Here is a 13,837-nt window from a genome sequence, read left to right as displayed (position 1 = left end):
TCCAAACCACTCCAAACCCAAACTTCTCCATTACTAAATCCAAACATTTCCAATTAACATTATCGGAGGCTTTATCAAAGTCTACCTTACACATAATGCCTGTTTTGTAAGGTTGGTTAAGCGTTATCATAGGTTTAATGTGTCCGGTTTTTGTCCTTATATTTTTCTCCGTAGATACAAATTATCTCTCCTTTCTAGTCTTCTACACACAAGATTGGAGACTTGCGTGACAATTTAGAACTATTACATTGCGAGTAAAAAACAAAAGTTATTATACATGCAAGTTGTTTGATAAACTGTTGTAGCAAGTTATTATTATGTGGGTTGATTTGTCTCTTCAAGTGACAAGACAAAATAATGCACCGGGTAATAAAGAAAGGTAGTTTGTTTAGACTTCAAATTTTCCGAGGAATACTGATTATGAATAAGGATAATTAATCGGACTTTGTTTCGCTACTATAAATAATAATTAATTAAATTTAAACCAAGTTTAATAAAATAAATTGTATTAATCAAACTCTATTGAAAAATCTGTATCATAGCAAGTTCTGAGATAACACCGTGAGTATTAGGCTCATCAATAAGTATTTTGTAATGTGACTACAAAATACTTTCTATAACAACGAGGAAAAGCGAAACTATAAGTTGTAAGAGTGGGCCAACAGTTGCGCGTGAAGAAAGTTCATAACTGTTATATTGATTACTTGAATCGTGTTATACTTAGTCGAGTGTTGTGAGTTTGTCATCTCTTAAATGGTGACCCACCATATAATTGATGACCCTAAAGACCGTTCGGAATGGTATGTAGACGATGTGACTGATTATCCTCACATGTTTGGTGTATTGTCCAGCCGGCTAGCTCCCACTTATGAGTGGCAACCCGAAAGGTAGTTTATATGATAACAGTAAACTTGTATCGGACTGCCCCAGCGTTAGAGTTTGGTCCTCACAGTACTGCGCTAAGAAATACTTGTCATATTTTATGACCCTTGACAAACTGTGAACTTTGGGGGTTCTTGATTGTGCGGTATGGAAAGCGCACTTCGGATGCAGTGTTAAGATATCCTTTTGGCAAACCCTGAATATGTGGTATAAGACTATTATTAATCAACATGAATTATAGGATAAGGGATTTTACAATCTGCCCCCCTAATAAAAGAGGATCTCGTCCTCGAAATTAAACTTCACTTATTGGATCATCAAAAAGATTAGGATCACGAGCTCGTACGTCTTCCTCGTGCTCCCAAGTGACTTCCTTGTCATTTGGTGGTGTCATTGAACTTTAACCACTGAAATTATTTTCCTTTGAAAAACATGCTCTATATGGTCAATAATCTTATACGTCTTCTCCACGTAAAATATATCTTTTTATAACTCCAGATCATGATATTCTATCAACGAGTGATGATCCGCTTCACGCATATTCTTTTGAAGCATAAATACGTGAAACACGTTATGAACTCCATCTAATTTCTTCGGTAAAGCAAGACGACAAGTGACCTTTCAAATCCTTTCAATAATGGGGAACGGTCCAATGTGTGAGGAGAAAGCTTTCCCTTTTCACCAAAACGCAACACATCCTTCATATATATGTGACACTTTGAGAAGCACTAGGTCACCTTAAACTCTTTTTCTTGACGTTTCATATCCACAAAGTTTTCTTGGTTACCCTCTAGTATATGCAATCTTCCCTTAATTATTGAAATCTTTTCGGATAATTCGTGAATAACTTTTTGTACCCAGTAACTTGGCATCCACAACTTCTGCCTTTCATAAGGGTGAACGACATGGTATACTGTACAACACCTCGAATGGAGCCATGCCAATGCTAGAATGATAGTTCTTGTTATATGCAAACTCTAGCAAGGTTAAGTGATTCTGACAACTACCTCCAAGATCAATAATGGTGCATCTCAACATATCCTGAAGCACCTTATTCGCGTGCTTTGCCTGCCCTTCAATATGAGGATGAAAGTTTGTACCAAAGTTCAATGAAGACCCTTATGCTAATTGAAAACTCCTCCAAAACCTCAATATAAAAGATGAATCTCTATCATAAACAATTGATATCGGCACACCATGAAGCTTGATTATCTCACTTATGTACAACTGAGATAGTTTTTCACCAGTATCAATCGTCTTGACTGGTAAGAAATATTGACTTTGTCAATCTATAAACTATCACCCAAATTGTATCGTGACCCCTACTTAATCGTGGTAACCTAGTTATAAAGTCCATGAATATGTTTTGTCATTTCCACTCAAAATATGTAAGAGCTACAATTTACCAGCTGGGTGTTAGTGTACGATCTTTACTTGGCGACAATTCAAATACTTCTGAACGTGCTCAGCTATATTGTGCTTCATTCCTGACCACCAATACCGTCGCTTCAAATCCTTATGCATCTTTTTACCACCAAGATATATAGTTTTTCACCAGCATCAGTCGTCTTGACTGGTAGGAAATGTGTTGACCTCGTCAATCTATCAACTATCGCCCAAATTGCATCGTGGCCCCTACTTGATCGTGGTAACCCAGTTATAAAGTACATGGATATGTTTTCTCACTTCCACTCATAAATATGTAAAGGACGCAATTTACCAGCTGGGTGTAAGTGTGTGATCTTTACTTGGTGACAATTCAAATACTTTTGAACGTGCTCAGCCATATCGCCCTTCATTCCTGACCACCAATATCGTCGCTTAAAATCTTTATGCATCTTGTTACCACCAGGATATATATATATATATATATATATATATAGTGTACTTCTTTCAGTGCGCTTCATCTAAAATAACTCGTCTCAAATCTTGAACTTCAGGCACACATAACCTTTCACGAATCTCAACCCACCATCTTACAACATAGTTCTCATCTATGAAGTGCGGGATTTTCTTAAGTTAATTATTACACCACTCATCATCAGCTTGAGCTTTCACTATACAACTCAACATTAGATGGTTTTATAACTATAATACTAAAGAACAAATTTTGTCCTCCAGTTATACCCATGTTGAAGTTAAAACAGGAAACCTCTTCTAACATAATCCAATGGCATACCGTCATGGAAGCCATAATTCTAATTGGTAGTCAGCTTACTACATCAGCCACAACATTAGCTTTCCCAGGATGATACTCCACTTTGAAGTTATAGTCTTCAACTAACTCTATACATATCCTCTGACGCATATTCAACTCCTTCTGAGAAAATAGGTACTTGACTCTTGTGGTAAGTAAAGAGCTCAAACTTCTCACTGTATAAATAGTGTCTTCAAATCTTAAGTGCAAACACCACATCTGCCAACCCAAGGTCCTGTATAGGATAGTTTCACTCGTGAGGTCTCAACTTCCATGAAGCATAAGAAACTACCACGTTACTCTGTTAGAGCACTGCTCGGTTGATGTTAGATGCACAAAACTATTTCTTGATTTCTAGTCTACTAAAATCAAGTCTCGGGCTAGGATAGAAGTTGGTAGTTGGGTATTAGACATCATTAAATAACTCTCAAAGATTAAAGATCAAACGAAGAAAACATCAGGGACTTCATCAACAAAGGTATGCGGTGACTGATTTCATTTGGAATTCTTGTTCAATTCTACATTTTTAATCTATCGAAACAAGTAATCACTCTCTGGAATAATTCCGATGATGGTAAATATACATTTATGTATAGACTCGAGGATATCCGATCTAAGACTGTAGTAAGAATGACCTTTGTCCCTATAAAGGTCCTCATGTTGTGAATAAGCATACAAAATTAACGATCCAAGAACACTCAATTCCGAGTTATAACAAAGAAGTTATGAGTGATTTATTAAAGAAACACTTATTATGTGTTGCAGTTCGTGAATAGGAAACAGTCCGCGAACTATTTTTAACGGTTCACATACTTAAGCGCAAAAACGTGACTAGTTGTCTTTTTTATTCGAGTTTTTGATGTTTCCTCTTCTAGGCAAGATGGCTATTCTTCTTCTGCACACAATTGATTTCCATGTTAAAGTGTGTGTGATATTTTAAACTCCTTCCTAAGTTAAATTGTAATTTATTTACAAAAAAATAATTTATGCTAAGTAATTATTTATTTAATTTATTTATGCTAGAGTTGTAGCTTAGGAAAGACTCTCAAAATAAGGAGAGTCTTGAAAAACAAAAATAGCTCACAAAATTGCTTAGGATTAAAGCAACCATTCACTTTAAATAAAGGATTTATGTAAGTTACACAATGCATCCCTTGGAAAATTTGTTTATGCTTCATAAGGTTGTTTTCCACTACTTCTGTTCTTGAAGAACAAGAGTGCGACAATAAGACTTTGCTTGGGGATCGCGAAGCACGAGTTGGTGATAATATTTTTAGATATTTACGCAACTTGTATTTGGGTTGATTCAATAATCCTTGTTTAAAAGGATTGTTGATTATAAACCCTAGATTTGATAGATTTCAATCTAAGATCGTATACGGACACTAGTTGGTTGAAATATGGATTAGAAAGAAAACTTCATGTATTGTGTGTCATAAACTCCTTAAGAAGTTTTAACAAGATATCTATAGATTATTCTAGTTGTTCTTGTTGTAGAATAATTAGGTAACTCTACAAGTTTTGAAGAGTATAAAGTTTGTTTTGATATTAATTTTACCCGGTAATTGTTCAAAACAAACACAAGATTTTCAATACCTTGATTCACATCTAAAGGGAAATCAAACCGGTGTTTTGTGAAAGCAGAATATCAAAAAGTCTTCACTTAGGTTGAAGCAACTCTTACGCTGTAAAGGACGTCAACTAGGGGAATCAATTATGGAGATTCTTACGAGGTTCAAGAGACGTAAGGAGCGCGACTATAACCGAATTGCTTGGAGGGTGGATTCAGTCTCAACTACATTCTAGTCTGAAGTCGGACATTAGGCAAGTGTCTGTAGCGGCTTAATACGGTTCAGTGTTCAAATCTGGACGAGGTCCCATAGTTTTTTTGCAGATGCAGTTTTCTTCGTTAACAAAATTCTCTGTGTCTTGCTTTACTTTTACTTCTGCATTATATTTTTGTTTGATATAATTAAAGTAAAAGAAAGTGATTAGATAATCAACCTAGACATTTTTTAAACTAAAACTGTATAAAACCCGCAAGAATTGTTCTTGGGAATTCGTATCTTAATATATAGATTATAAGATTTGTTCTTGTGGGTATTCAGTTCGTGTACTGTTCTGGTACATACTATATTGTTCTTGGATAATCGTCCAAGAATTCTTGTACACAACGGTTTCATGGATCCCTGACCTAAACTACTGATTGTACAAGAAAGATAAAGGATATATACAATCAAGGATCATTAAGTTGGTCTACTTGTAATTGTATTAGGTTTTATCTTATAGGTCCAAATGAAAAAGTTGGTGTTTTACTCGATATCTTCTCCTTTTCAGTCATGTTTATTAGCAAATCAACAATTATTTTATATTAAAAAAAATATTTTCGATATAAAAAATCTCAAATAAATACGATGAGAAGATGAGGTATAGTAACTACCTTAAATTTGCTAATCAAAGAGTAAAAACATTTATTTTCAATAACCAGGGTGTGAATCCCCTTTTCCCATGCACAAAATTTCAATTAGCTATCCCATTTATAGGATGTTAACCCATATCTTTAATGTCATCTTTAAAGTAGATTTAATTGCATTTCTAATGGATATGATAATGGATTATTTTCTTTTGATTATTTTGTTGGCTCCTCTCTTATAATATAATAATACACAAATTAAGAACAATATATATTTTTCTACCAAAAATGTACCAAACTAAATTAGTTTTGGCATTTACTTTGACTATCCAGTTTCAATTTTCTTCCACTAGCCTATAAGAAACTCATAAAACTAATAAAATAAATATTAAATATTAGTTACATCAACCGACTTTTCCTCCTAAGCTACAATTTATATGCAATATAATTAAATAATAACAACATTCATGCACATGTGGTACAATTAAACAACAAACACTTTCATGCACATGCGATACAATTAGAATACTTATTTCTTTTAAGTAACATTTGCATTAGTTTATTCGGCCATCAAAACTTGTAAGTCGAAGCATCATTTGTAAACGCCACATTGAGAATTATATGGGGTAAATATTTTTCCCTTATAAAATACTATTGGATTAATGTTTTAAAATTAGAAAAGATATAATATCACTAAAAAATTAATGAAATTATAACCAACTGTTGGGAGATATATATATTTAAAAAACATAGTTTTGTAATATTATATCAAACTTATAGAATTAGTGTGGTGGTATTATTTTGGGCTCCCACACTATAGACTTGGGTTCAAGTCTCACCCCATGCATTTGGCTAGGTATATTATATATATATAATATACTTAAAAAAATCCGGGAGAGCGGGGCCTTGGAGTCTTGGGAGGTCTACTGATTTAAAAGTTAACTTTTTGCAGATTTAACTTCTAATTTCCATAACGGTTTTTTGTCAACTTAATATTCTCAATTAAATTCATTAATTTTGGTTTTATATTCTAGCTGTTTTATTACTGTTATGCAGGATTTTAAGTATGCAGTTATTATTGATTTAATTCTCATTAAACCGAATTGATTTCCTTTGAGTTATAAAAGATGGTTTTTGGAGAAGATGAATCACTGAGTTTTTTCATCTATTTGTATTCTGAGCAAGTGTAAGATAGAGTAAGAGTTGGTTCGATTTCTCAAGGTGCGGAGAAATCGAACAAGAGAGAGTCAGCTATTTTATCCCATAGGTGTTAGACAAGTTTTTGACTGCCAGCACAATCAAGAGGCAGAGTCGCGAAATACCTTAAAGATAGCGACCTAGTCCGCGACTCAGCTGTTTGAGATTTATTTTATGTGAATTTTCTTTATTATTTCCAACACCAACCCTAAGAACTAATAAAACATTTAATCTAATGAAAACCAATGCGATAGTAAAAGGTCATGCCTTTGTTGCAAAGTTTATATAAGACCACACGAAACATCGTCCACGTTTAATCTTCTGGAATGTAGTAAATACATTCAGTTGTATCAAAAATTTAGACTTGGTAGTTACACTATATTTAATCTCCCCTCTTTCTCCACTTCTCCATAGAAAAGAAAAATAAATAAACTCAACTTCATCTTCTTGCTCAGATCTAGTCCATTTGGGACTAGATCTGAGCAAGGATCTTAGCTTTTTTGTGTTTTGGTTTTAGAATAACAGGATGTTGTCCTATTAGGAGTTTAATTTTGCATTGTTTGCCTTCTTTTCTTCACCTTTATGGTGACTTTTGTATTTACCTTCAGGGTGATTTTTATCTTCACCTTCATGGTGATTCTCTTTTATTTTAATGGTTACTTGATCTTGATTATATGTTTGTTCAAGTACGTCGCCGGATTCACGTTACTCTCGATTTTTCGGTCGACAGAGTTGCAGATTACTCCTATACCATTGGAGCATTACTTCAAGAGGAAGACGATTTATCAAATGGTGTATAAATATTATGAAAACCGTCTTCTCTCCGATTCAATCGGTTTTTACATTCTTGTATTAGGTCAGTATTTGGAATTCCTTCTCTTTTCCTTGTCGAAATTTTGAATCATGCACTAATACACGCTTATTGTTTCTTGTTGCTTTTTGAATTCTATATACTTGAGATCCATGTAATTTTGATTCTTGATTTCCATTAATGAAAATTGAATTACAAAAAAAAAAAAAAAACTTGGTGAGTGTCCAACATTTATCTGTATTTGTGCTGTCATGTTGTACATTGTATGTGTTTAGATGACGTTGATCTTTTGTTTTAATGAATTATATTTTACTTCCAGTGCACATTTTTCTTCTATATTGTTGTGAAGAATAAATCCAAAAAACTATTTATAAAAAGAAAATTTAGTTATATTAGGAATTTGTTTTTATTTGGAAAATAAATATACTGTGTAATTATAAGCAGTATGGTTTATATATTAAAAAGAGTGGTGTTTTTCTCTCTTGTTCTACAATTTCTTTTTATTGTATTTTCCTAATAAATCTCCATAAACCATCTTTGTTCTTTCCCTAATTTTTACACAAAAATTTTAAAACTCTTTGATTAAATCTTGTGTTGTCAACTCTATTTTGATTTTTAGGATTCATAATATATTTGACGAAAAATAGTATTAGGATATAGTATATCAATAAAACTTCATTGCCAATCTAAAAGGAGGATTTAGGTTTAATTTCATTTTATTTTTATGTTTTCTTTTCATGCAGTGGTCTAAGGGCTTGTTATTGCCATTCAAGGACGGAACCAAGACTTATACGCTATGGAGTCAAACAATTTTTCTCCGATTGGAAATAATTTGAAAGCTTGCATTGTATGAAAACCATAAAAGGAAAAGATGGATCCATATGATAAGATAAAATTGGAAACAATATGAAAGCTTGTACGGTATGAAAACCTACCATTTCCGCGCTAACACTCATTTCAGAATATGCTAATCTCGACTAAGAAATTGTGCACATCGACACTTATAGATGATATATTGCACTTTTACCCCAATTAATGATACAAATTTCAGCTTTACTCTTATGTTTTTGCACCCAAAAGACAAAAAAATTTCACAAAACTCAAACCCCTTTTACCTGAAACTCACTTGCACCCCTTCCCTCAGTCCCTGTTGCCATTATGGTCTTTATTATATGCTTATTCACAATATTTCAATAGCCTTCAAGATGATTTTTTGACTTGTAGAGATATACATAAGTATATAACTGAGGATGCTTCTCTCCAGCGTGACGTAGATCTACACATTTTTTTTCAAGATCCATTGCTACTGGTGTTAATGCTGATTATGATGTCTTATTACTCTTTTTTAATGCAAGGAGATTTGAAGATCGAATAATCAAAATTAAAATGGTTCAACACATGAAGTTAGAAACTATCAGCAAACATCGATATCTTCTTGGAAATTTATGTATTTTGTATCTTTTATGTTATTTATTAGTTTTTCAATTTTAGAAAATCCTACTGGTATTTATACTTTTGTCTATCATTATGTACTCTTTTTTGCTACCCCGTGAATTTCCTATATATCGATATTTAAATATGCCTACATGTGAGTTTTCAGAAATTATACAAATATCATGTGTGTGTATTTAAACATACGAATTGCGTACATACTGAGATAGTGCACGCCTGCCGGTTGATTAAAATCATTTAAAAAAAATAGCATTGAATAGTAAATCAGTAGAAATCAACCAGTATGTATTAAATCCGTGAATAGTATTTTTCACTTTTAGGTTGCATGAGCTTTATTGACACGCAACGGTAGATTTACATCATACACCTTAATATCAAAGAAAACTGTTTTCTATCATAATCATAGAGTGATCCCCACAACTTAGGTATACATATTTGGCATAGATGATTCAAATAAAATAAAATAATATTATAATTTGGCAATGGTCTCTTTCGAACATCTTACGTTGGCAAGTATCTAACACTCGATTGTGTTCCTTATAGCCGAATTCAGCGTTCTAGGACATAATGGATCTTTTCCTCACCTTATATATCATCAATCATCAATGTTTGCACCATTGCATCTTGGTGCATGAGCTTGGCAGCAAAGCATACAGGTTCCATCAGCAAATGCGAGAGTTTGGGATATTTTCATGGAGACAATATCTAACCCGGGCAACCTACAAAGCTTTATCAACCGTCCATAATTTGCATAAATATCTTAATATAAAATAAGAAACTTAGCTTCAAATAGGTTCCTTCCATGGCTATTAATTAAAACTGATAATTCTCTCTTTTATTCTGTTGCTTTGTTTTGTTGATTGATATATCTTCGATTTTTTCTTCTTTCATTTAAGTTGCCATTATTGGATCATGGGATGTTTTTCTTTTAGATTGAATATATATAAATCAACCTAAATAAGAGTGCAATTCATTCTAGTAAACGTAGCCTATCAAAGAAATTGTATATTACATACAATTACTTGCATCGTGGCTTTTGTCTTGTCTGCACATGAGGTGTAAATTGGGACGGGCCAGCAGGTTTATGGCACAACACATCGCGTTAAAATAATATTTGAACACAACACGTTTGTTTAATGTGATCTGATGTGCCAGACAAATAGGCACAGTGGCACAACACAGCATGCGACACGTGTTAGCACGCGACACATCACAACACGACACGCGAAGAAAGCACGCCACATCATGCGTAAAATACTACACAATACATCACATTTGATGCATATTTCACAAAAGAATCATTGTTTTAGCCCAATTCTGACATTTTATTTTCGTTATGCTAATTTATTTATGTAATAATACATGTACTAACTAAAATATCTCAAAAATATTTATTTTGGAAAACATAAAATAAGTGTGCTAGCACAACACAGCACGGCACAGCACAACACGTTTCTTTTTCTGGCACAACACAGCACGCCATTTAGCACAGACCAGCATAGCACATCTGAATCTCTGGCACAGCCCGGCACAGCACGCAGCACGCTAAGCACGTGACTTCATGGGCTGGGTTGTGCCGGGCCGGCACGTTTTACACCGCACATGCATCTTTTCCGAGTAGTGAATGAATGTGAGTTGTTGGTTAATTATGAAGAAGCTCCTCCATCTTTGTAACTTGTAACTTGTACGCATGTCCCCGCTACCACAATAACCAGCTCAAACACCGTCGCTGCCGACATAACCGGAAAAAAAATGCTGACATAACCGGGAAACAAAAAAAACTTAGATATTCCAATTCAAAACATGAATAACAAATAATTCTAAGATATTTTATCTCGGTTAAAAACATAAATATGAGAACATGAATAATAAAGAATTCTAAGATATTTTATCTCGGTTAAAAACATAAATATGAGAAAAGTAATTTACTAAGAAAATCATCATAAATAAAAGGTACAACTTACTACCTCAACAAATGAAAAACTCAAACTACTTTTATCATATTTATGTTTTGTAATGGACAAACCTCGAATCACATAAATATTTTATTTATTTTTCGCTCTTTGTTAAAGAACATCTAGAGGTATGTCCATTACAAAACTCCTAAAGAACATGATATTAACAAACTTCGTTAATGCCTTTAGTAATTCCCAAGAACAATTACACTTTCCAGTGGATAAAAACTCTTAATAAATTGATATTTTCCATATTTCCTAGATAAATATATTGGAATTGATGAGGGTAAATCAGAGAACATAAGGAAAATTTATAAAAACCAAAAACTTTCTTATTCTAAGATAATTTCACTTTTCCGACTATATATAGGCGCCGGAGGGAGTACAAAAAACCGTCTAAAGTGTCGAATATTTTTGTCAACGTTGTAAACAGTCATGTGTTGATGAAAAGGAGAGACCAAATAAGAGAACCTTCTTATCTTTCCATTTATTATTCAGAAACTATCAGTAGTATTCAACAATTGACCAAGGATCCCAATTTTCCCATTCACATAACACATAGAGGTGGATAAACCCTGGGAGATGAAGAATAATACAACAGTAAGGAAACGGAGGATGAATTATAGTACTCGCACTTTTTTGCATTTGCCAAAAAAAAAAAGACTGTACCTTTGGAATAATGGATAAATTTTAGTACCACCTGGATTTTCTTCTTCCTAATTTGTACTTTGTACCTTAGAAAAATGATGAAGTATCAGTGGCATTGCAACCAACAATGTTGTTACACACTTGTAAAGATTAATATATGCAAGTGTTAGTTTTTTATATGTGACGTCCCCTATGGAAACTTCTGCTAACCCCAATGACCATGGAGTTTAAGAATAGGGTCAGCAGTAGTATCCATGGTAAGGCAACTAAGCTAAGATATATAGTCAGAACTTCATTTAGTGAAATTGGACCTGATCACCCTACAAACCATGTAAAGTAAAAACGCGATTTGTTGCCGAAAATGCATTCCTAGATATCAAAAAATATTTTTATAACAGTATGATGATACAACAATGTTTCCATCCCACAGAAACATAATAATTTTTAGGCGAGCATTACCGATGGTTATCTAAGGAGTATTGTTAGGCTCAACACGTGAAGCTTTATGTGGCTTCATTAAACATACGGAGTATTGTCCTCTGTGTTTGGAATCCCCGCAAAAATACTGTCGTTTGTAACATATCACATTAATCACTTGTTAATCTTGGACCTAGCAAAAAAATTGTTAATCTTGGACCTGGTTCACCCGAACAGGTAAAAATCTAAAAATCAACAGAAAACTAGAGAAAGACTTTCGCAGTAGAAGAGTGAAAGAGTTCTTGGACATGAAAAAAATCAAAATCTACAAAAAAATCAAGGTACTGCGTAGGGATTTAATACATATATCATTACAACCGGAGCAAAAGAAAAAGGCATGTTCTACCTATAAAAAATAATAAGATAAGCGAGAGAGCAAAGAGTTTCAAATAACAAATGAAATTTTTTGGATCACCTTTACCAAAAAACCAAACCCTAGCAGCTTTTAACCTAAAAGAAAACGCAGCGCGGATCGACTAAACTATTCGAGATTGAGGGATTACCATTACCAAAGAACAAAACCCTAGCAAAGTCTGATATTAGGTTAGTGTCTATAGCGTCTTAATACAATTCGGTGTTCAAATCTAGACGAGGTCCCGGGGGTTTTCTGCAATTGCAGTTTTCCTCATTAATAAAACTTCCGGTTTTGTGTTTTTCCCTTTCTACATTATATTGTTTATCATTATAATAGGAATAGCGTAAGCAGTATATATTAAATTCTAGTAAATAAATCCATCTTAATTGTGATCAATTACGATAGATAACAAGTTTCATACTTGGAAGAATTCAGATTCAATTATTTAGATATGACTAGATTGATTTTGGATATTGATTTTTGAGATTGTCCAAGTATTATTCTATACAATCAGGTTCACTGATCTTATTTTCTTAAATTTCTAACTGTAGGGAGAAAGAGATACAAAATTTATATAATATATTCTTAAAGGATTATTAAGTTGGTTTACTTGCAATCGTATTAGGTTTTGTCCATACAGGTTGCCGAACGAAAAAGTTAGTGTACTTGGTACCCCGTTCCTTTTCAATAATAGAATTCTAAGGTACCTTTAAAAGTTTTTTTGTGGTATGAAATTTATTCTATAGGATAGCTCAGACTTTGATTATCTCTTCAGAGCTGACATGGTTCAAAATTCTAATTTCTTTCTCTTTGACTCTCACACTGAAACAAATGATCATTTGTTCTTGCGTTGCACTGTTACTTTCAAAGTTTGGTCATATTTCTTAAAGAGTTTTGTTATTGACTAGGTATTTGCTGATAATATTAAAGCTACCCTTTGGGAATGGGGACCTAAGAAGAGTTCTAATATAATTCAGAAGATCTGGAGCCTTCTCCATTTTGCTACTTGGTGGAGTATTTCGATGGAAAGAAATAATAGATTATAATTATGTTAGAAATGTCAAGCAAGTGATTACTGTAGTTAACTGTCTGTTATTCAACTGGGATTTGAAGTCAAATATTTTTGTGAGTTTCCTTTATCAACCTTAATTTGTAATTGGGATGTTGTTGTTTACACATCCATGAAGCTGTAATTTTGGTACACTATTATAATGAATATTTTTCAATATATATTTTCGCTTTTTCTGTAAAATTAAATAAATATATTTGTTAATTTATTATGTAAAATCATTTGAAACAACCAAACATTCCACATAGTCGTCTTTACTTTGATCCACCAACCATCATAGGTTTACAAATCTTATTTTCCTTTAACTATTTTAGTGATTGAGTAAATTTATTACTAAAGTGTTTAAAATTGAGATGCAAATAACTTACTAAGAGATAACGT

The sequence above is a fragment of the Papaver somniferum genome, chromosome 5, assembly GCF_003573695.1.
Source record: "Papaver somniferum cultivar HN1 chromosome 5, ASM357369v1, whole genome shotgun sequence".
Classification (NCBI taxonomy): Eukaryota; Viridiplantae; Streptophyta; class Magnoliopsida; order Ranunculales; family Papaveraceae; genus Papaver; species Papaver somniferum.
The sequence above is the reverse complement of the archived record's forward strand: the minus strand, read 5'-3'. Positions refer to the sequence as shown.